The sequence below is a fragment of the Coregonus lavaretus genome (assembly GCF_964263955.1).
Source record: "Coregonus lavaretus genome assembly, chromosome: 28".
Lineage (NCBI taxonomy): Eukaryota > Metazoa > Chordata > Actinopteri > Salmoniformes > Salmonidae > Coregonus > Coregonus lavaretus.
The window spans coordinates 14,987,849-15,013,379 of record NC_140015.1 but is presented as its reverse complement, the minus strand read 5'-3'; the positions used below and the strand labels follow the sequence as shown (position 1 = coordinate 15,013,379).

The 25,531-nt window shown below is 40.9% G+C and overlaps 1 pseudogene across 1 annotated transcript in view; it reads left to right on the top strand.

Moving 5' to 3' along the window:
* Positions 1-5,175: 5,175 nt before the first annotated feature.
* Positions 5,176-25,531, top strand: part of LOC311103889 (lysine-specific demethylase 8-like) — a 96,482-nt pseudogene continuing 76,126 nt past the window's right edge. The window contains exon 1 of the transcript in view: positions 5,176-5,307. The product of the transcript in view is annotated as a lysine-specific demethylase 8-like (transcript). The remainder of the gene's footprint in view (positions 5,308-25,531) is intronic.

Below are 25,531 nucleotides of genomic sequence, written 5' to 3'. Positions count from 1 at the left end.
AGATGGAAGCCACTCCTAAGTAAAAGGCACATGACAGCCCGCTTGGAGTTTGCCAAAAGGCACCTAAAGGACTCTCAGACCATAAAAACAATATTCTCTGGTCTGATGAAACCAAGATTGAACTCTTTGGCCTGAATGCCAAGCGTAATTTCTGTAGGAAACCTGGCACCATCCCTACGGTGAAGCATGGTAGTGGCAGCATCATGCTGTGGGGATGTTTTTCAGCGGCAGGGACTGGGAGACTAGTCAGGATTGAGGGAAAGATGAACGAAGCAAAGTACAGAGAGATCCATGATGAAAACCTGCTCCAGAGCGCTCAGGACCTCAAACTGGGGCGAAGGTTCACCTTCCAACTGTCATACCTGCTCCCGCTCCCGCTCCCTGGCGCTCAAGGGCGCCAGGCTGCCCATCATTACGCACACCTGTCACCATCGTTACGCGCATCAGCGCTCATTGGACTCCTTCCCTTTGTTGATTGCCCCTTCTATGTCTGTCTGTTCCCCAGTTTGATCCCCGTGTCTGCATTAATTATGTTGTTTCGTTTCCGTTGTCCAGACACTGTCGGTGTTTTGTTGCTGTCTGTTTTTCCATTAAATGTTCACTCCCTGTACTTGCTTCTCGTCTCCCAGCATATGTCCTTACAGAATGCAGACACCAATATCAGAAGCATCAGGAAGTTTTGGTTTTTCGTTTGGGTTGGTGACGTCGGGTCCGGGTGTCGCTGCCGAAGGAACCGGGGAAGCCTCAGCTGGCTCGTCAGGCTTCCATGCCTTAGCTGGCTCGAGAGGTTTTCTTGCCTCGGTTGGCTCGGCAGGCTCCCATCCCACATCACGCCTCAGCCGGCTCGTCAGGCTTCCACGCTTCGGCAGTCTTGTCAGGCTTCCACGCCTCTGCCGGCTCATCAGGCTTCCACGCCTCGGCCGGCTCGTCAGGCTTCCACGCCTCGGCCGGCCCGTCAGGCTCGACAGGTTCCCGAGCCTCGGCCATGCTCGTACGGCTCTCATGCCTCGGCCGGCCCATCAGGCTCGACAGGTTCCCGAGCCTCGGCCAGGCTCGTCTGGCTCCCATGCCTCGGCCGGCCCATCAGGCTCGACAGGTTCCCGAGCCTCGGCCAGACTCGTCCGGCTCCCATGCCTCGGCCGGCCCGTCAGGCTCGACAGGTTCCCGAGCCTCTGCCAGGCTCGTCCGGCTTCCATGCCTCGGCCGGCCCATCAGGCGCGTCCCTAGAGGGGGGGTACTATCACCAACAGGACAACAACCCTAAGCACATAGCCAAGACAATGAAGGAGTGGCTTCGGGACGAGTCTCTGAATGTCCTTGAGTGGCCCAGCCAGAGCCTGGACTTGAACCCGATCTAACATCTCTGGAGAGACCTGAAAATAGCTGTGCAGCGACGCTCCCCATCCAAACTGACAGAGCTTGAGAGGATCTGCAGAGAAGAATGGGAGAAACTCCCGAAATACAGGTGTGCCAAGCTTGTAGCCTCATACCCAAGAAGACTCAAGGCTGTAACCGCTGCCAAAGGTGCTTCAACAAAATACTGAGTATAGGGTCTGAATACTTATGTAAATATTATATTTCAGTTTTTTGCTGAAATTTCTAAAAACCTGTTTTTGCTTTGTCATTATAGGTTATTGCGGGTAGATTGATGAAGAAGGAAAAAACAATTTAATCAATTGTAGAATAAGTCTGTAGCCTAACGAAATGTGGAAAAAGTCAATGGGTCTCAATACTTTCCGAATGCATTGTATGGGGCAATGTTTTTAATAATAATGACGTTTCACAGGTCAATGATTTAGTAACCATGTATTTGTTTTGTACCGTGTGTTTGCTCTCCCTATATGCTTGTGTGATACAGATAAACTGTGATATAGTGCCACTTTGACCAATATAAAATATCCCGACGTGTCACAGGTCTGCATCCCTTATTTGTAAACAATTCAAACCAATACATCTCTCCATCAAAAAAAAAAATAAGTACACCAAATGCATTCTTTGATGAAATGAGAAAACCATGCATTGAAATCATTTTAAACAGTGTGACGGTATGGCGCTCAGCAACAAGCTTGTGGTGCACCTAGGGTGTAGAGTCAGTTTAGTACTCTCAACACGTCATCCTGGAGCACAACAGGGCAGCCGAGCCTGAATGCTTAATTTGTGGCCAGTGGGATGCTTCATCCACAGATAGAAACAAGTGCAGGCACTATTGCATGCTCACTCACGTGGGGGAAGCATGGCCTGAAATGTTGAACAGAGTGTGGAACTCCCCTGTTAACCCCCGGAACCAGAATCCGAGCTTACATTCAAAAACGACTCCAAACCTTGAAAATCCAAGTTGTGCATGGGAATTAAAATCAAAACACCAAGGATATGTACAGAGCTGTGTGCATGTATTTTCTCATGATCAGTGTCTTCCCATGCCAGTTGCCTAGTTTATTTGTGGGGACACACAGCAGTTGACTTACTATAGCCAAGGACAACATATTCCTCTTATACTGTATGTGTCCTGTCAGCCTAGTTAGGGGAAATAAAACATCAGAAAACCACCTAAATAGGAGGTTTATGTAGCTGAAGGATGTCATGTAATGTCTTCTGAGTTTTAAATCAGGCCAGATTGGCACGCCTACTACCGTTGCTCAATAGCCAGCAAGCAGAGCAGTTTTGAGGCTGCAAGGACATATGTTTCACTGCATTGTACTGCATATCATCGTTTCAAACACTGAAAGCCTTCTTTAGCAGACAATATTTTCTTGCCCTCCTCAGGAGAAGGTCATTTGCAACCCCCGCCCGATATTTCATATAAAAGCCCAAAATGAATAGTACGATGACAAACTGTTTCAAAGACAGCTTCCAGACTGAGAAAGCACTCAGGCAAGAGAATTTCCAGTCTGAAAGGAAAGCTATGGTTGTTTACATGAGTCAGTGTATCTAAAACTCCAGTGCACTTTCTCACCACAGACACCTCGTTGTCACTCTTTGACATTGTTTTATTGCATAATAAATATCAGTTATCTCCAGGTTCCAGATCTAAATTACCTGTTGTCAATTTGCAATCCCATTTCTGTGAAGAGCAAGGCACCATTTCTGTACCTGTGCTTTTGTGAAGGTGCAACAGTGAATAAAACGGATTGATGTATTTGTTCTAAAGCTAATATTAGAAGTGTTGTGTGATCCTGAGGCAGCTGCCACTGCTCTCCAGCGGTCTCCTGGCATTAGCCCCAGTCTGACAGCATGTAAAATATCTGTTTACATGTTGGGTTGACAACAGTGTGCTGACATCCCCATTTCTCCAGTGACCACATGAAATAACCCTGTCAAGAAAAATACATTTAAATCCATACTTATGGCGTTTTACTGCCCTCAGTTTAACAAAGAAATTGAGGTGACTTACACAATGACAAAGTCATGCGATACATTCTCAGTCACATACTTCAAAACAGGATTTAGGTACCATTCATTATTTGCTATTCAAGCAGGACTTTTGATGTGTTTTGTGATCAAGACCTGAACATGAACGTATACGAAACATGGAACGTTGGCAAGAACAAATAAGTCTAAATTGCTATGGCGGTAGAGTGCTATGAAATAACAATTGCACAATTGTGATACATTTCATAAATCTAACTATACCTTTGTATTCTAGATAACAGATTGTTTGTGCTGTCAAATATAGTTTGTTTAAACCAACTGTTGTATGCGTCTAACTATATTTAATCATCAGCCATTTTGTCCAAAGACAATGTCAGCTCTGAGTCTCTATGTATTACACTTAACACTAGCTTGTCTCCACACCTTGTAGATGCCTCAAGAGGAAGACTGCATTGGGTTTACAGGGAGGAGAGGCTGAAGCGGTGATTATTTATTAAATATTTCTTTGCGCGTTATCTTCACACTAAATCTCCTTGGGGTAGATGGAGTGCGTAGAGCAAGCACTTCCACCTTCTAACTCCTAGCATGTAACCAGACATTGCTTTTAGGGGCCGGCTGTTAACAGAGTTGACAATACTCTTTTATGGCCTTCAGATTGAATATTCCCAGAGTTCGCCTCAGCGCAGGCGATGTCTTTACAGCTGATGGCTCCAGTATCCTCTGGGAGAGAGAGGCACAAGGACTTTTTTCTTTTGTATTTTTCCCTGTAGTGTGTAGCTTTGTGAATGTTTTTTCTATGTAAATAATGTTTTCTTTCCATGACAGACTGACCAGGTGAATCTAGCTGAACGCTGTCATCCCTTACTGATCACCTATTAAATCCACTTCAATCAGTGTAGATTAAGGTTAGGAAACAGGTTAATAATAATATAATAATAATATATTGTTAACAATTGAGACATGGATTGTGTATGTGTGAAATCCAGAGGGTGAATTGTTAATATTGGTTAACAATTGAGACATGGATTGTGTATGTGTGAAATTCAGAGGGTGAATGGACAAGACAAAATATTTAAGTGCCTTTGAACAGGGTATGGTAGTAGGTGCCAGGTGTACCGGTTTGAATGTGTCAAGAACTGCAACACACTCAACAGTTTTCCGTGTGTATCAAGAATGGTCCACCACCCAAAGGACATCCAGCCAACTTGACACAACTGTGGGAATCATTGGAGTCAACATGGGCCAGCATCCCTGTGGAATGCTTTTGACACCTTGTAGAGACCATGCCCCGATGAATTGGGGATGCAGCTCAATATTAGGAAGGTGTTCCTAATGTTTTATACACTCGGTGTAGATTCTTAATGTAACATCATCACAATGTTTAGTTTAGCATTAGTTCTACCATAAAGGATTTTACTGCACTTATTATTCATGATCCAACAATCTTGCAGTTTAATCTGTGGTTGACTGAATTAGACTGCAGGGTGTGTTACAGTTCTGTGATATGCTCTATCAATGTTTTTTAGTTCATGACAGAGTTCCAATATAGCACCTTTAGTATTTTCCCATTCAAGTACTCTGAAAGGACTTGTTCAAGCAGAGGTATAGGTGTTGTTATATATCTCAATTTACCCAAAGGCCATTGAGTGGTTAAAAATTTAAAAAAGACCCCACAGTGGTGGCTATGGCCGTGTGCTGACCGACCAGCAGGAGTGGGCAGTGGTGGAAATGGTGAGGGCCAGGAATGACATACGGCTGTCTGAAATAAAGCAGACCATTGAGGAGAACGATGACACCTTTGCCAATATGGCATTCATCAGCCCAACAACAATCGCCCGCCTTTTGAAGAGGAACCAGGTATCTATGAAACACATTTACCTGGTGCCTTTTGAGAGAAACAACGACTGGGTGAAACAACTGCAACCCGAGTATGTTCAGGTACAGCACTATATACTGTATTACTGTTACTATTTGATGCACATTCTACTTCACAATATCATATTGGAACTATACTGTAAAATAACTAACCAAAATATATGTTTTTGAGGGTGATGGTGCTTGATGCTGCTTTGAAGCATGCTTCAACCTGGCCAAAACTCGGCATCGTGGGCAGATCCTCATCGGCCAACGGGCGACCGACCAAGTGTCTGGACAACGTGGGGGAAACATCTCCATGTGTGCAGCTATCTCTGAAGATGGTGTGGTAGGACATTGCCCATTACTTGGATCCTACAACGCTGCACACCTCATTGTGTTTCTCAATTAAATTGAGCAGGCCTGTCAAGGTGAAGGGGTCACATATGTCATTGTGTGGGACAATGTCAGGTTCCACCATGCAGAGGTGGTTCAGGCATGGTTTCGGGCCCATTCCCGATTCGTGACCCTATATCTGCCCCCATACTCTCCTTTCCTCAACCCTAACCTTAAGGATTGTTTTTCAGCATGGAGGTTGAGCGTGCCACCCTCCTTCTGGCCATGGAAGAGGCATGCGACGACATCAATGCAGACCACTGTCAAGCTTGGATTCGCCATGCCAAAATGTTTTTCCCGCGGTGCATGAACAATAAAGACATTCACTGTGATGTGGATGACAATTTATTGCCAAATGCTCAAGACAGGCTTGATGCAAATTAATGCGGGCTAAACGTTATGTTTTATTTTCATTCCTTTAATTTGATTCAGACAGTACACCTACAGTACATTGCAATTATATTTGAAAAATAAAATGCATTTTGTGCATGAATGATTGTAGAGGATGTCTTCAATGATCACACCTTTGATTACACATTTGATAGATATAATGGAAATTATAGATTTTCTGTCAATGTTGGGTAATGTAAGTGTATTGCCTAATGTGAAAACGGTGTAATCTACTGTAATGTACAGTACTGTAGCATATTACTTTCAGCACTTCTAAGGGTGATTTGAAAAATGTATCTTGCATTGTTTGCTATTGGATTAACTGGTAGTTAAAATGACTAACGATAGCTAACGCACTTTTGTACATAGCGCTGTTCCGTACATTTGACCTTATTTTAGCGTCCCCAAAATGTAATACTTCCAGGTCAACTGTAATATGAATGCCATTGTAAAGCACAATTTCTCCCCTTTCCAGCAAAATCAATTACAAGACCTTCATGCTGACCATCTCTGCATGACTGAAGAAATCAATAGCTCCAACGGGTCTTTTTAAAAATGGCGGGTGGGGAAGCGAAAGCTAATGTGTCATAGTGAAAGGCGGAGATATGTGGTATGGGGAAACGTCTTTTTTCACCCGATTTGTCCAATTTATCAGCTCTAAAATGTAAATAAACACTATAGAGAGTTTATATACAGTGGGGGAAAAAAGTATTTAGTCAGCCACCAATTGTGCAAGTTCTCCCACTTAAAAAGATGAGAGAGGCCTGTAATTTTCATCTTAGGTACACGTCAACTATGACAGACAAATTGAGGAAAAAATTTTCCAGAAAATCACATTGTAGGATTTTTAATGAATTTATTTGCAAATTATGGTGGAAAATAAGTATTTGGTCACCTACAAACAAGCAAGATTTCTGGCTCTCACAGACCTGTAACTTCTTCTTTAAGAGGCTCCTCTGTCCTCCACTCGTTACCTGTATTAATGGCACCTGTTTGAACTTGTTATCAGTATAAAAGACACCTGTCCACAACCTCAAACAGTCACACTCCAAACTCCACTATGGCCAAGACAAAAGAGCTGTCAAAGGACACCAGAAACAAAATTGTAGACCTGCACCAGGCTGGGAAGACTGAATCTGCAATAGGTAAGCAGCTTGGTTTGAAGAAATCAACTGTGGGAGCAATTATTAGGAAATGGAAGACATACAAGACCACTGATAATCTCCCTCGATCTGGGGCTCCACGCAAGATCTCACCCTGTGGGGTCAAAATGATCACAAGAACGGTGAGCAGAACCACATGGGGGGACCTAGTGAATGACCTGCAGAGAGCTGGGACCAAAGTAACAAAGCCTACCATCAGTAACACACTACGCCGCCAGGGACTCAAATCCTGCAGTGCCAGACGTGTCCCCATGCTTAAGCCAGTACATGTCCAGGCCCGTCTGAAGTTTGCTAGAGTGCATTTGGATGATCCAGAAGAGGATTGGAAGAATGTCATATGGTCAGATGAAACCAAAATAAAACTTTTTGTTAAAAACTCAACTCGTCGTGTTTGGAGGACAAAGAATGCTGAGTTGCATTCAAAGAACACCATACCTACTGTGAAGCATGGGGGTGGAAACATCATGCTTTGTGGCTGTTTTTCTGCAAAGGGACCAGGACGACTGATCCGTGTAAAGGAAACAATGAATGGGGCCATGTATCGTGAGATTTTGAGTGAAAACCTCCTTCCATCAGCAAGGGCATTGAAGATGAAACGTGGCTGGGTCTTTCAGCATGACAATGATCCCAAACACACCGCCCGGGCAACGAAGGAGTGGCTTCGTAAGAAGCATTTCAAGGTCCTGGAGTGGCCTAGCCAGTCTCCAGATCTCAACCCCATAGACAATATTTGGAGGGAGTTGAAAGTCCGTGTTGCCCAGCGACAGCCCCAGAACATCACTGCTCTAGAGGAGATCTGCATGGAGGAATGGGCCAAAATACCAGCAACAGTATGTGAAAACCTTGTGAAGACTTACAGAAAACGTTTGACCTGTGTCATTGCCAACAAAGGGTATATAACAAAGTATTGAGAAACTTTTGTTATTGACCAAATACTTATTTTCCACCATAATTTGCAAATAAATTCATAAAATATCCTACAATGTGATTTTCTGGAATTTTTTTTCCTCAATTTGTCTGTCATAGTTGACGTGTACCTATGATGAAAATTACAGGCCTCTCTCATCTTTTTAAGTGGGAGAACTTGCACAATTGGTGGCTGACTAAATACTTTTTTCCCCCACTGTATATAAACTCTCTATAGTGTTTATTTACATTTTAGAGCTGATAAATTGGACAAATCGGGTGAAAAAAGACGTTTCCCCATACCACATATCTCCGCCTTTCACTATGACACATTTATCTTCACAATTAAACTGTGGGTGTCACGGTTTTTGAGAGTCATGATGGCTCGCAGTGATTACGCGAAAAATTAACAATTGATTGAATTAACTATTGATGAACTCACGAGCAATTAACTTTACACTCACCATTGATAATTTCTTGTTTTTAATCTGCGCGAGAAGTGCTACACCTGGTGGAAAGAGGCTGTACGGCAAATAATAAGTTGAATAATGCATGCCATACGTTACATCGTGACATGTCACACTTTAACGTGCAGCGTCAGCGGGGTCCGTTTTTTCAACTTTTCTCCAATACTATTGGTCTATTACCATGTCAATCAACGCTGAATGGAAACTTAGTTCACACCCCGGATTTTGATGCCAACACAGTTGCTACAGTCCCATTAGTTTTCATTGCAGCCTCGTTTCAATGCCGCGGTTTCCCACATATGTACGGAACGGAGTTAGCTACCGTTAAATAGAAAATATATCATTATTTCGTGTTTATGTGATTAAACCAATGTTCTCATTACATTTCACAATAAACTTTTATGGTTGTGTGGTGAGCGATGTTTACAATCCAAATGAATGCACAATGACAGGTTTAGAATGAAAGACTGGCTGCTCTACAAGTGTGACCAATTTGGAGTTTTGTAGTAAGAGTTGTGACAATGTACCACATACTTGTGAAAATAGTACCAAAGCGATAAAAAAAAACTATTAAGATACCAAAAATGATTTAGTCCAATCAACGAAAGCTAAGTATAATGTGGCTGCCCATGCTACTGTGTGTGTGTGTGCACGCAAGTAGAAAAAGCATGTTGACTCATCCTACTTGTAGAGGAACGCCAATGCCATCCTCTCTTTCATATTGCCAAAACGGTCTGACTCTGTCATACTGTACACACTTTTAGTTTTTGTTGTCCTCGGCTACCTAGTTAACCAGCTAGTTAACGTTAGCCTTAAGCCTACAACATCTATATTGAACTTCCAACCTCTCAGGCCAGGGGCACAATGTATGAATTTATGGTTGCCTCAGAATCGCTGTTATAATCATATAAATCCAGCAAAGTCCAAATACCCATCTCCATCCATGGCTAATTTAAGAAAGGGACGATTTTAGCTAGCTAGCCACAGGAGGACAACGACAAAACACATTTTCTCTGTCAATAAAATGTTGCTGTTGATGTGACGTGATTACTGCGAATCCAAACCCAAACTGGCTTCCCTTGACACTTTCTTTTGGTGCGCCAGGACCATTCACAGTTGAGCTCACTCAGTTTAGTTCAATGCGGATTGGCTATTATTGTATTTAAAAAAATATGATTGATGCCAAATGCTCGCTGGCTTCACTTGCTATTGAATTCAATGCTGCTGTTGGCAACAATGTCATACTATTTTTGTCCAGACATCATCAGATACATGGGCTTCACATACTGAGACAGAGGGGTGCCTTTTCGCTCGTTCGGATGCTTTCTCCGGTGAGATAGATTCAGCCATTTGTGAATTGAGGGGAAATTATGAAACACAGAGAGACAAAATATTAATTATATATTTTTTATTGGTCACATTTCTGGGGAAGCCTGGCATTCCCTTGGCATCCATGAATACACGCCACTGGTGCCAGCCCCTCTTGATGTGTTAACAATTGCTACCGCATTGGTAATAAGCCAAAAAGTGTTTGACCGAATGGGAAAACGGCTGTGTAAGCATTTGAAATAAGATCAGGATCAAACGAGCAGGATTAAAAATGTTAGCTAGGTAGTCCAACATTTTCCCCGACATGCAACCATCCCAGAGGCAGGGGAGAAAGTATGGTGGTCCTGTTGCTGCTGCCACCAGCCAGCCAGCCAGCCAGCCAGCCACAAACCAAGTTGTTGCACCTGATTTATCCTTGTCAAAATACAGAATAAAAAGCAATTTTGTCAACATCAATGACAGTTTTGGAAAGTGGAGGTAGGCTGTCTCCCTACTACGTTGACTCCGGTTTGCAGTATGGCAAAGTCACTCACAAATATCTTTGATACAGATGTTATTAGCAACTTCTGGGGTAGCTAGCTTGGTACCCAGCTAGCTAACCATTGCATCCAGCCTGAAAATAATGACCAGAAACTGCAGTCATTCTCAATATTCTTTGCAATGATTTAGGATTCCATGTGACTATTATAGGCAGCCATTTGTTGCTGTCCTAATGAAATCAAACATCAGTTCATGAAAATAACTAGCTAGCTACAGCGAGGGAAAAAAGTATTTGATCCCCTGCTGATTTTGTACGTTTGCCCACTGACAAAGAAATTATCAGTCTATAATTTTAATGGTAGGTTTATTTGAACAGTGAGAGACAGAATAACAACAAAAATAATCCAGAGAAACGCATGTCAAAAATGTTATAAATTGATTTGCATTTTAATGAGGGAAATAAGTATTTGACCCCCTCTCAATCAGAAAGATTTATGGCTCCCAGGTGTCTTTTATACAGGTAACGAGCTGAGATTAGGAGCACACTCTTAAAGGGAGTGCTCCTAATCTCAGTTTGTTACCTGTATAAAAGACACCTGTCCACAGAAGCAATCAATCAATCAGATTCCAAACTCTCCACCATGGCCAAGACCAAAGAGCTCTCCAAGGATGTCAGGGACAAGATTGTAGACCTACACAAGGCTGGAATGGGCTAAAATACCATCACCAAGCAGCTTGCTGAGAAGGTGACAACAGTTGGTGCGATTATTCGCAAATGGAAGAAACACAAAAGAACTGTCAATCTCCCTCGGCCTGGGGCTCCATGCAAGATCTCACCTTGTGGAGTTGCAATGAGGAATCAGCCCAGAACTACACGGGAGGATCTTGTCAATGATCTCAAGGCAGCTGGGACCATAGTCACCAAGAAAACAATTGGTAAATCACTACGCCATGAAGGACTGAAATCCTGCAGCGCCCGCAATGTCCCCCTGCTCAAGAAATCACATATACAGGGCCGTCTGAAATTTGCCAATGAACATCTGAATGATTCAGAGGAGAACTGGGTGAAAGTGTTGTGGTCAGATGAGACCAAAATCGATTTCTTTGGCATCAACTCAACTCGCCGTGTTTGGAGGAGGAGGAATGCTGCCTATGACCCAAAGAACACCATCCCCACCGTCAAACATGGAGGTGGAAACATTGTGCTTTGGAGGTGTTTTTCTGCTAAGGGGAAAGGACAACTTCACCGCATCAAAGGGATGATGGACAGATTCTTTGACAGAAGAGAATCTGTAAAATCCGTCAAATCTTGGGTGAGAACCTCCTTCCCTCAGCCAGGGCATCAAAAATGGGTTGTGGATGGCTATTCCAGCATGACAATGACCCAAAACACACGGCCAAGGCAACAAAGGAGTGGCTCAAGAAGAAGCACATTAAGGTCCTGGAGTGGCCTAGCCAGTCTTCAGACCTTAATCCCATAAAAAATCTGTGGAGGGAGCTGAAGGTTCGAGTTGCCAAACGTCAGCCTCGAAACCTTAATGATTTGGAGAAGATCTGCAAAGAGGAGTGGAACAAAATCCCCCCTGAGATGTGTGCAAACCTGGTGGCCAACTACAAGAAACGTCTGACCTCTGTGATTGCCAACAAGGGTTCTGCCACCAAGTACTAAGTCATGTTTTGCAGAGGGGTCAAATACGTATTTCCTCATTAAAATGCAAATCAATTTGTAACATTTTTGACATGCGTTTTTCTGGATTTTGTTGTTGTTATCTGTCTCTCACTGTTCAAATAAACCTACCATTCAAATTATAGACTGATCATGTGTTTGTCAGTGGGCAAACATACAAAATCAGCAGGGGATCAAATACTTTTGTTCCCTTACTGTAGCTAGATAGTGAACTAATGTGAAGCAACCTAGGCAGCTAGCTATATAGCCCTACTGCCCCAAGCTATCAGCTAGCTAGCTAGCTTCATACTCTGACCACATATTATTTTTAACTTTTATTTATTCAGGGTAGCCCAATTGAGACCAGGTTGCCCTGAGTACTGGGTCTGACCATCAACCAAACACAATTTTTTTTTAATAAAATCGGGGTATTCAGACACCTAGATAGTTAACAAACAAACTAGCTAGGCTATACTGAAACAGATCATGTCGTTTTGCTATGTTTTTGACGATTTCTGCGGGAGACCATTGTTTGCATCCATCAATAGTTAGCTTTCCTTTGTTTCTGACTAGGAATCCGAGAGCTTGGGGAAGTGTGTCTGCTTCGTGCGGCAGGTGCACGAGACAAAACTTTACCAGCATCATAGCATAAGTACCAGTGAATCACTGTGACACATGAATTACGAGTGATAGTGTAATCACTACATAAAAAACATTTATGTACTGTATGTGTTAAATTATTAAAGGGCAACTTTTTAACCTCATATTCATAATCTCCAGCACCAAACCAGTGTCTACATATGTGAAAACAGCACGATTATATGATCTGTGGTTTAAAAGATAAGAAGAAAAGTCCCCCAAACAATTATCTGTGACATCACACGGTAGGATTAAAAGTAAGAAAAACTGTGATTTTCAAAACCTGCAACGAGTTTCTAGCCAGAGGGAGGGTATTTTCTTGCTAAAATGTTTTACCTTTTGATGATGTCATCTAGTAGAACTTTCTAACATTATGTTTGTTCTACAAAATGTAGAAATGCGCCGTTTTCACGTACAGTATGTAGACACTGGTTTGGTGCTGGAGATAATGAATAAGAGGCAGAGTTGCCCATTAAGTGAAGTGCAGTCATATTCAAGCCCTGATTGGTTAATAAGCTTCTTTGACACGTCAATCAATCTTATTTGACACGTCAAATGAGTACTGACCCAAATGGCGTTTGATAGAAACAGACACTTACGTTCACCGCACACTACCTTCTCAGACTGTTAGCTAACGTTAGCAAATGTTTCCGGCTAACACAAAACAAATGGAATATGTTAGCTAACGTTAGCTAACATTCGCAAACTATTTCCCTTGTTAAACGCACCTCAGAACATGAACGTATACGGTACATGGAACGTTGGCGAGAACTTTATAAGTCTAAACTGCTATGGTATTAGAGTGCTATGAAATGACAATTGTACAATTGTGATACATTTCATAAATCTAACTATACCTTTGTATTCTAGATAACAGATTGTTTGTGCTGTCAAATATTGTTTGTTTAAACCAACTGTTGTATGTGTCCAACTATATTTAATCATCAGTCTGATAAATGTTTTCAAAAAACATTTTGTCCAAACACAATGTCAGCTCTGAGTCTTTATGTGTTACACTTAACTCTAGCTTGTCTCTACACCTTGTAGATGCCTCAAGAGGAAGACTACATTGAGTATACAGGGAGGAGAGGCTGAAGTTGTGACTATTTATGACATCTTTCTTGGCACATTATCTTCACACTAAATCTCCTTGGGGTAGATGGAGTGCGTAGAGCAAGCACTTCCACCTTCTAACTCCTAACATGTAACCAGACATTGCTTTTAGGGGCCGGCTGTTAACAGAGTTGACAATACTCTTTTATGGCCTTCAGATTGAATATTCCCAGAGTTCGCCTCAGCGCAGGCGATGTCTTTACAGCTGATGGCTCCAGTATCCTCTGGGAGAGAGAGGCACAAGGACTTTTTTCATTTGTATTTTTCCCTGTATTTTATGGCTCTGGTTTCACTAAAAGTGTTGTCCTTGTGACCCAAAGCCTGATGCTGTTTAAGAAATGCTTTTCGTATGTAGGCAGTACTGTGCTTAAACACATGATATCTATGTTGACACAGAATTAGCCACTGCCACCACTAAACAGCTGTACCAAAGTTGTTGTCCAGGTTCTGAGAAATGTAGTCACGTTTCATCAGAAAGTACGTAAACTAAAGCATTTCCTTTGGAAAGGTAGTTAAAAGGTGCTTAGGCATGTGAACGGTTTCAGTTTTATACGCCTGGGAGAAAAATACACTGTGAATGTCTGTTTTATGTAAATACCTGACACACAGTTTTTTTTTATGAAAATGAAAACATCAATTTTGCAGCTCCAATTACAAAAGTCTTACTATATATTCTTATTGTAACATAGTCACAATGTATATTTAGTCAATTTAAACCCACTCACCAATAATTGTACCATACAGTCTTTTACTGCACTAATTATTCATGATCAACAATCTTGCAATCAATGTTTAGTTCATGACATAGTCCTACTCCTTAAACATACCTACTACTTTTCCCATTCTAGTTGTCTGAAAGGACTAGATAAAGCAGGGGCTAATATACAGTACCAGTCAAAAAGTTAATTCCAGGTTTTTTATTATTTTTACTATTTTCTAAATTGTAGAATAATAGTGAAGACATCAAAACTATGAAATAACACATATGGAATCATGTAGTAACCAAAAAAGTGTTAAACAAATCAAAATATATGTTATATTTGAGATTTTTCAAATAGCCACCCTTTGCCTTGATGACAGCTTTGCACACTCTTGGCATTCTCTCAACCAGCTTCATGAGGTAGTCACCTGGAATGCATTTCAATTAACAGGTGTGCCTTATTAATAGTTAATTTGTGGAATTTATTTCCTTCTTAATGCATTTGAGCCAATCAGTTGTGTTGTGACAAGGTAGGGGTGGTATACAGAAGATAGCCCTGTTTGGTAAAAGACCAAGTCCATATTACAGCAAGAACAGCTCAAATAAGCAAAGAGAAACGACAGTCCATCATCACTTTAAGACATGAAGGTCAGTCAATTCGGAAAATTTCAAGAACTTTTAACATTTCTTCAATTGCAGTCGCAAACACCATCAAGCGCTATGATGAAACTGGATCTCATGAGGACCGCCACAGGAAAGGAAGACCCAGAGTTACCTCTGCTGCAGAAGATAAGTTCATTAGAGTTACCAGCCTCAGAAATTGCAGCCCAAATAAATGCTTCACAGAGTTCAATTAACAGACACATCTCAACATCAACTGTTCAGAGGAGACTGCGTGAATCAGGCCTTCATGGTTGAATTGCTGCAAAGAAACCACTATTAAAGGACACCAATAATAATAAGAGACTTGCTTGAGCCAAGAAACACGAGCAATGGACATTAGAGCGTGGAAATATGTCCTTTGGTCAGATGAGTCCAAATTTGAGATTTTTGGTTCCAACCGCCATGTCTTTGTGAGACGCAGAGTAGGTGAACAGATGATCTCCGCATGTGTGGTTCCCACCGTGAAGCATGGAGGAGGAGGTGTGATGGTGTGGGGATGCTTTGCTGGTGACACTGTCTGTGATTTATTTAGAATTCAAGGCACACTTAACCAACATGGCTACCACAGCATTCTGCAGCGATACGCCATCTCATCTGGTTTGTGCTTATCATTTGTTTTTCAAAAGGACAATGACCCAACACACCTCCAGGCTGTGTGGGCTATTTGACCAAGAAGGAGAGTGATGAAGTGCTGCATCAGATGACCTGGCCTCCACAATCACCTGACCTCAACCCAATTTAGATGGTTTGGGATGAGTTGGCCCGGAGAGTGAAGGAAAAGCAGCCAACAAGTGCTCAGCATATGTGGGAACTTCTTTTTTTTTTCTTTTTTTTATGCCATTTAGCAGACGCTTTTATCCAAAGCGACTTGCAGTCATGCGTGCATAAATTTTTTTGTTGTTGTGTATGGGTGGTCCCGGGGATCGAACCCACTACCTTGGCGTTACAAGCGCCGTGCACTACCAGCTGAGCTACAGAGGACCACAAGACTGTTGGAAAATCATTCCAGGTGAAGCTGGTTGAGAGAATGCCAAGAGTGTGCAAAGCTGTCATCAAGGCAATTTAAAGAATCTTTAATATAAAATACATTTTGATTTGTTTAACAATTTTTTGGTTACCACATGATTCCATGTGTGTTATTTCATAGTTTTGATGTCTTCACTATTATTCTACAATGTAGAAAATAGTTTTCGTGTCACGGGACTCGTCTGAAGGTAACCCGGTACCGGTTCTAAAAAATAAATGGATGTATGTAAGTAGTTTTGTGCCCCCCCAAATATGTGTCTTTTTATATATATGCTTTTCTACGGGCTATAGCAGTAAAGGCCAAATGCAATATTTTATCAAAAAAATACCTACAGGGGTCCTAAAATTCTAAATAAAATAGCTAAATGATCCATGGCATGACCATCCTAAAACAATTCCATATGTTTACTTGTATATTGACTATTATAAACTGGGTGGGTTGAGCCCTGAATGCTGATTGGCTGACAGCCGTGGTATACCACGGGTATGACAAAACATGTATTTTTACTGCTCTAATTACATTGGTAACCAGTTTATAATAGCAATAAGGCACCTCTGGGATTTGTGATGTATGGCCAATATACCATGGCTAAGGGCAGTATACCACACCTCCTCGGGCCTTATTGCTTAAGTATGACCCTTCTGCAAAGTCCAGATCCTTTGGCTGCCGTTATAAAGTGTGTGTCATTGCCATGAGCAAAATAAGCTTAATCTCTCTCTGAAATCTTCTTAACTCAGCCTCCCCAGAGATGCTTGTTTGAATTATCCCTAAATAAACACTTGATTGTGTAATTAACTCAAATATATTAAAACATTAGCCTACAAATTCTGTCTGCTTCAAGTCCAGAAAATCTAAGCAATATCAGCTTTTTAATGTCGGCAAGATGGTTGCCTGTACACTGAACAGAATCGCCAGATTGATAGCCACTTGATAGTCACAACAACAGTGTGTTTGTGAGTGGAGCAGAGCATTGAAGAATCAACATAGTTATAGCTACTGTATACAGTATAATAAATATATGAATAACCATCTTACCAGGGGGTTTAAACTTGATGCTTATTTGCACTACCTAAGATTTGAATATTGGAACTAGAAATCTTCCTCTGGGAAAAAAATAGTGTCAGTTACAGTAGAAAGCAGCACACAATGACAAACATACTAAACTGTCAATCAAACAGCTGTCAACATGATGCTTCCTCCACAGATACAAAATATGCAAACCTACTAAAGTTGTAGCTATATAGTGGTACTAGTAAATTGTATATTTCTCAGTACTTGATACAACAAAGACTGTGTATAGAATGTGTTAAGCCAATTAAACATTCCGTGCAGATAACCTGGAATCAATAGAGGAGCAGAACATGAGCTATTTTAAGGTCACTGCCTACTGCTATTGTTCAAACTGTCAGATTCAAATTGATTCGTTATGCCCACTTCATGAAAATGAACATATTATTTATAAAACCTTTGTAGCAATGAAGGCCAAGACTAAGACTGGCTATACATACGTTCTTGGTCAAACTTTTATAAACGTCATAAGTCTTCACTGAAAGTAGCATGTGTCTACTCAAGAGTGTACTGGAGATTTGATCAGACCGTAACTTTCACGTTGAAATGGATCAATCCCAGTATGTTCATTTTACACTCACATCTGAGCGTACAGTCATTGGATGAGCTTGGGATATTGTGAGTTAATGTATACCTGTCAGAACTCATCTTCTTTCTAGCCTATCTACTCTAGCCTATTTTCCAACACCTGCTGCCAAGACATGGCCAAACTATGGACTCAAACAGGAAGCGCAGCAAATGTCTCATGGGGGGATATTGTGTGTGAATACTGTTTCATTTGCATATAGCTAGCCTAGCAAGAGCGATAAGGAGCCTGGTTGATTTAAGTTTGAGTCACACCCCTATCTATCAGGCTTTTGATTGATGGGACCTGGACGAGAGAGAGGAAAGAGAGGAGAGGGACAGGTTATGGGGGACATTGCTCCTGTGCTGTTGTATTGTCTTCACAAGGTTCTAAGTAATGGCTATTAAAATCCATACAGTATGGCAAGCCCTTTCTCTTCAAGGTTATTGAAAATAAATTGATTGGCCAAAGATAGGCAAGGTTGTAGAACAATATACTGTTAAAGATGTACGTATGCAAGATTTCAGGATGTCATCTACCGCATGTTTAAGTCTGTCTTGTTTTTCCTGTGAATTTTTACTAGGAGGGAATTAGGATGTATAGCAATATTCCATGGGATCACTGAGAAGGGGTGCCATACTTGAGGAAATGAGGAGGCTATAATTGTAGCTGATGCCAAGTACTCTCCTGTGTACTCTCCAGGAGTATGCTGTGAAAGCTTTTTAATGGGATACTTTACAAGAATCATTACATGTATTAATTGGTTAGTTAAAAGAACAAATTAGAAATATAAGATCATTAAAACTAGCTGTATTAATTTCCCCAAAGATAATATCACTTTACATTTACACAATCTTGTTAAATTTCTATTTCTAATTACTTGAAAATAAGATCAGTACGCTGTTACTACTATCATTTGTCAGACTTAAACCATTCTGTCAAACCTGTTCAGTATGACTAGTCATTTTTAAAAGCCAAACTGAACACTTCAGCAGAGATACAGGTATAATAGCACATTCCAGTATATATCAAACCAACATACACTATTCCTTATGCATCCATGAGTGCAGTTTAACCCAAGGAGAATATAAGAGAGCAGGGCCCGGTTTCCCAAAAGCATCTTAAGGCTAAGTTCATTGGATACTATGATTCTAAAGATGAACTTAGCCTTAAGATGCTTTTGGGAAATCGGGCCCAGGGTTCAGTTTCTCAGCTAAGCTATATTCTTTACAGGTACATTTGTTTGGGTTTCGACAAGCAGAAAAGCCCTAACGAACACAACAGAGATCCAACGCATAACCTCTGTTTGTATAGTCTCATTGATGTCGGAGCGGACCGCCCGGGATAACATAGCACTAAATTATTGACCACACATTTCAGGAAACCACTTCATATGAAATAATCTTCAGCAGTATTCCGTAGACATCCATAAATAATCAACAGTATTGATTTGATCCAGAACCAAGAGAGGGAAGAAAGAGACAGTGTACTGTAGGCTACAATTTTTGGGGGGTGATCAACATCAACACACAAAGCAGGATCACGTTGCAAATATTAACACTAACATACAATAAAAACTATTTACATACTGTCAGGAGTCAATTATTTGAGTGCACAATATGACATTCATAGGAAGGAAGTAGTTTACAATAAAAAATATTCTATATTATTCTCAGAAAAGAAAATGTTGTCCCCCTACGCACTTACCATATAGGTCCATTGCTTGGTCAAGAGTTGCTGATATCTGATAGAGTTTTGCATAATACATCCCATGCATCAACTGTATTTGTCCTAGGTTGTATCTGCCGTAGCCTTAGCAGACCTCTTTGGAAAGGGCCGATTAAAAGCTATGCAGATGTGATCTGCACCCGGACTAGACAAAGCAGTGCTCCCCATACCACAATCTTGATGATTTGCATTTGTGCCCCAGCAACAAATGTCACACTTAGCATCGCTAATGTTTTTATGGTTATCCACTGATGTTCTTTCTTACTGGTTCCTTGGTAATTTATTGAGGGCCACTGTTTCTGCCACAACGCTGAAGTTCAAACAAGAACATGGGTAACTAATGCAATATGCCAAACTAAAGCCCCTGAGAGACCCCTACAATGTCATTCCTGGAAAGAGACAGTAGATCTTTATGTAGATTTGGCCAATAAACGCTGCATTGCCATCACTCACAACCTATTTGCTTATATTTAATACATGTTATTTTAATTGGCACTTTTTTCCTCCACCATCTCTTGCATTCTCCCAACATACCATTTGGTGATTCATTTTAAGTGGCAGCTCACTCTGGTCAATACCCCAAAGGCCAGATGTACAGTGTAAGTGTTTACAACATTTTATTTTTCAGTTGGGGATAAATATAGCTTTAACTATTGTCATTGACCTTTATTTAACACTTTTTTCTATGTTGGGAAAAAAATACATATTTTTCACTTGTCGCAAATGCTCATCTTCAATAAACATTCAAGTTAGATAAAAGCACATGCTAGTATTATGCCAGAGCTATTATTTGCATATGTTCCACATAGTGATGTGTTCAGTGAACCAGATATCCTTATAGTACCAAAGAAGAAAAGGTGGATTCTTGTGTCCTTGATTTTAAAGTATCGTATCTTACATTATTCAAGACGTGTTAGTGGATAACCTGACAAACTGTAAAATGATGTGTGATCAGTAATTACTGCAAAATGGTCCTATTATCAAAATAAAATTTCTAATAGACATTTCTTTTTATGCATCTTATCATACCTAATGTGCAGTGGACCTCAATTTACACTACACATCCATAATACCACATATAACATTCATGAACCTCACTCTGTGAATTTGTCTTCTTGTTGCTACGGTAGTATAACCGCTCTCAAGAACCATGAAACCAAAATGGGTAATCATTTGACAAATAGCACCCATTGTTTTTTTCTACACTGTTGTACAATGGAATTCAATAAAGAGGTTCACTCACATACATGTTACCTTGACGGTAGGTGATAAAAGGGTTGCCATGTTGGTTTCTTTGTCACACTTGTATACATACTGTACATATGTAACAATGTGGTGGAGAGAGGCTTCAGACAGTGTAATAAAGGCCTACAACGACCTTTCAGTAGATACAATATCAATGGAAACAATGTTATACCCTGAGTCAAGTAGGTGTTTCACATTGTGAAACCTTTGTTTTCAGTACATACTATGTCAATCATATGATATTGACGACAGGAATCTATTTTAAAATTGCACTGTTTAATCATAGAACTAAATCATTATGCTTCCCACACCCACACCTTTGGTATAAAAAATGTATTTTCAAATGCCATTCTCAGACACTTTACCTCTGGGGGGTAACGGCGGTATGAGACAATTTGGAAGCGGATGCTGTTTTTGGTTGCCATAGGTGGAATCTGAACACTGAATTCTTTACAAGCAGCACAGCAATTCAGTGCTTGGAGCAAAGTGAATGTCATCCAAGCAATGATTGCACAATTCTCAACATACACTAGATTACAGGACATGTATTGGTCTTGAGTCCTCTATTTCGATAAACCACACATGTAAAACACAACACAAAACAGCAGTGGAAGCGTGTTACTGTATTGGCGAGTTCAGAATCTAATTTCATGTGCATTGTTGCAGTACATCAAATCAAATCAAATTTTATTTGCCACATGCGCCGAATACAACAGGTGTAGACCTTACAGTGAAATGCTTACTTATAAGCCCTTAACCAACAATGCAGTTTTAAGAAAAATAAGTGTTAAGTAAAAAAAAAAGAGAACAAAAAAACAATTAAAGAGCAGCAGTAAAATAAAATAACAGTAGGGAGGCTATATACATGGGGTACCGGTACAGAGTTAATGTGCGGGGGTACAGGTTAGTCGAGGTAATATGTACATGTGGGTAGAGTTAAAGTGACTATGCATAGATAATAAACAGAGAGTAGCAGCAGCGTAAAAGTGTGAGGACAGACGCTGGGAGACGAGAACCAAGTACAGGGAGCGAACATTTAATATAAATAAAATACATGGAACAAAACACGGACAGTCTCTGGACAGGGGAAACGAAACAACATCAATGCAGACACAGGGATCAAACTGGGGAACAGACAGATATAGAAGGGACAATCAACAATGTGAAGGAGTCCAGGTGAGTCCAATGAGCGCAGATGCGCGTAACGATGTGACAGGTGTGCGTAATGATGGGCAGCCTGGCGCCCTCGAGCGCCAGGGAGGGGGAGCGGGAGCAGGCATGACAAAAAGAGGGGTTGGGGTGGGGTGGGGGGACAATGCAAATAGTCTGGGTAGCCATGATTAGCTGTTCAGGAGTCTTATGGCTTGGGGGTAGAAGCTGTTAAGAAGCCTTTTGGACCTAGACTTGGCACTCCGGTACCGCTTGCCATGCGGTAGCAGAGAGAACAGTCTATGACTAGGGTGGCTGGAGTCTTTTTAGGGCCTTCCTCTGACACACCGCCTGGTATAGAGGTCCTGGATGGCAGGAAGCTTGGCCCCAGTGATGTACTGGGCCATACGCACTACCCTCTGTAGTGCCTTGCGGTCGGAGGCCGAGCAGTTGCCATACCATGGTGTGATGCAACCAGTCAGGATGCTCTCGATGGTGCAGCTGTAGAACTTTTTGAGGATCTGAGGACCCATGCCAAATCTTTTCAGTCTCCAGAGGGGGAATAGGCTTTGTCGTGCCCTCTTCACGACTGTCTTGGTGTGTTTGGACCATGATAGTTTGTTGGTGATGTAGACACCAAGGAACTTGAAGCTCTCAACCTGTTCAACTACAGCCCCGTCGATGAGAATGGGGGCGTGCTCAATCCTCTTGTTTCCTGTAGTCCACAATCATCTCCTTTGCCACATGACTGAGGAAGTATTGTAAAATAAATAAACAAAGAAATATTGTATTGTACATTGTGGAATAAAACATTTACATTACATGGACTGGCCGGACCCAGCTAGCACATTTGGATCCTTGGAAATTGTGGGAACGTAAGGTTTGTCATTAGTTCTGGGAATTGAGCCATACGTTTCCTGACCGTTTTTTAAGCTTTCTGAGAACGGAAGTGAAAATGTAGCCTGCTCTGGGAATGTACAGGTTCTGAGAACGTTTTACTGTGGTTCCTTTAAAGTTTTCCTGGGAGGTTTTATAAAATTTTACAGTAGGTTATTTGGAGGTTTTTGAATAACTTCCTCAATTAGACTTTTAACACTGCTAGCTTATTTTGGGTATATTACTTTATTATACTTTTGTGAACTCCATGAATCATGCAAAAACATTTCTTTTTTATTGTAACAGAGATTTTTACCTGTAAAATTCTGTTATCTATCCATGGAATTAGTCCACTGCATCACCAGAATGGAGCTAGCATGCCATGTTATTTTACTCATACAATGCTGCTGATGTTAGTCTATTCAAACAGACCCCATTTCAAAGGAAACAAGCACTCATTAACATCAGGTGTGGCCAATTAGTGGGCACGGCCAACACACCTGAACACACTTAAAAAGATAACAGTTTTTTCAAATCTGAGAACCGAATGTATACAGTATGTTTTTAAATAACATTCTTAAAAAATTCTCTGAACATTACTAAAGTTTTCTTGTGTTTTTTATGGAAATGTTTCTTAACGGTCTCGGATCAAGTTGAGAACATTACTTTAAATAGCACCATGAGGAAACTTGTAAGAAACGTTATGCTGAAGTACTGAAATTCCCACAGAAGAACTTTGTTTCTTAACGTTCTCTGAACTATTTGAGAACATTCCCAATATCAAACCAGTTGGAGAACATTCCTAGAACATTACCAACATTTTTATTAAATCGTGTAACCATGTTTGACCTTTTAGGAAACGTTCTGTTAAAGTAATGAAATACCAAGAAAATATTATTTTTGTCAAGTTCCTTAAATTTGCTGAGAATGTTCCAAAGCCAAGCAACTATTCTGCACCATTCCCAGAATGCTGTGGGATGGTTAAATGCAAAATAACCAGAAGCCAACCATGCTCTCACCAAGCGCTAAGAAACATATGGTTCTCAGAATGTTATGTGCTAGCTGGGGAGCCAATATTCCTTTATGTCAATGTGCATCATGGCCTCTATAGCAGAGAAGAAAATAAAATGACAAGTGCTGATAGCTTTAATCAATGGCTTGGGACACAAATAAGATTTAGCATCCTTTCATTAGATGTAGAAGAGGAGGCGATTAATTTGTTTCCCCACAGTAAATGTTTCACCAGTGGAATTAGGGAGAGGGGGCCAAAACAATAGCCAGAGCGGTTTGTCAGCGTTGGTGTGTACTCCGTGTGATATGGAGATATTGCAGGAAAACAGCAGTCCATCAAAAATGTATCTTGTCAATCCCCTGTGTATTTTCATATCATGCTGAAATGGAGGCCTTCTTTGTATGCAGGTGTTGAATGGGATTAGGCCTGCGCAGGTATTTGTCTCCTCTCTGGCAGCGCCGGGGGAATGGAGAAAGTGAAGCACTGAGTTGCCATGGTTTCCAGTTCAGCTCTGCCTCTCTAACCAGCACTGCTCTATGTGCCTTGTGTATCAGCAAATCCTGAGAAAGAGACCTGAGGATATCAGAAAATATTTATTGATACCATCAGGTGAAATGCTGTCGCAAAACATATTTTTACTCATTGATCATGACAGATGTGGTCTTTAACGACAACATAGCACTGATAATTCTTTTGTATGACGTTCCTTTTGAACTCTGAATTAGCTAACAGCTTCCCATCAAGACACCACCTGTTATCTGATCTGTTAAGAAGACAGGGTGAGGAGAAAAAAATAATCACATTCTGTCCTCTCTAGGGAGTCAGAGTCAATATATTTAAAATGCAACCTTTTGGCTGTAAGTCAGCAAAGATCTGAGCATAATAATAGCATGAAATCAAATGAGAAGCTCTGGGAAAATACTACTCTCATGATGCATATTTTTATCCCTGTGCTTGGATTCACGAGAGCATCTTAATGTGAACATTAACATTTGAACCCTCTGGGTCATAAAACGATTCTGTGCAGTATGAAGTCATCTAGACATTAGACACTAGGGAGAACCCTGGACATCCTGGCTATGCTTCCATTATTACAGTTATCTCCAGAATGTTGTCCGAAACAAGTGTAGGAGGTCAGAATTCTGATAGAGGGGCAGTTTGTCCATAATGAGAGGGTGGTACCACAAAGGAAATATGGATTTAGGGACCATTTTGACAGTTCAATAACTCCAAGCTTTGCTATGTCTCACAATTTGCCTCTCGTTACATTCCATCTTGTATCATGTTCAGACCACATTACAGCAATATGCACACAAGATTAGCCTTATCATCTATCAACTCAATGAGGGGAGGAACATAAATGCATAATAATAAGTTTTACCTTGTCATCATTTTGAAAAGCAAGATCATTAAGTTTGATCATATGCACATGAACAGCATGCATCAACTCTTCAGCTTTGATCAAGAAACAGACTATCATATTCATAATTGCTGTGGTTTTACAGAAAACAGCATAGCTTTTGGCTAATCTTATCATTACTCTAATAGAGGCAGCATTGACCTGACAATGTTCCTCTCATTTCCTCTCACAGTTTGATTTCTAATTTGCTGAATGTAAATTGATTCAGAGAAAATGACTTACCATTCTACTATGATTCTTCTCATTGATTTCCTGCGAGAAAATGTAGCATAAGTATAAGTATTTCCAGTGAAAAATAGGGTATTT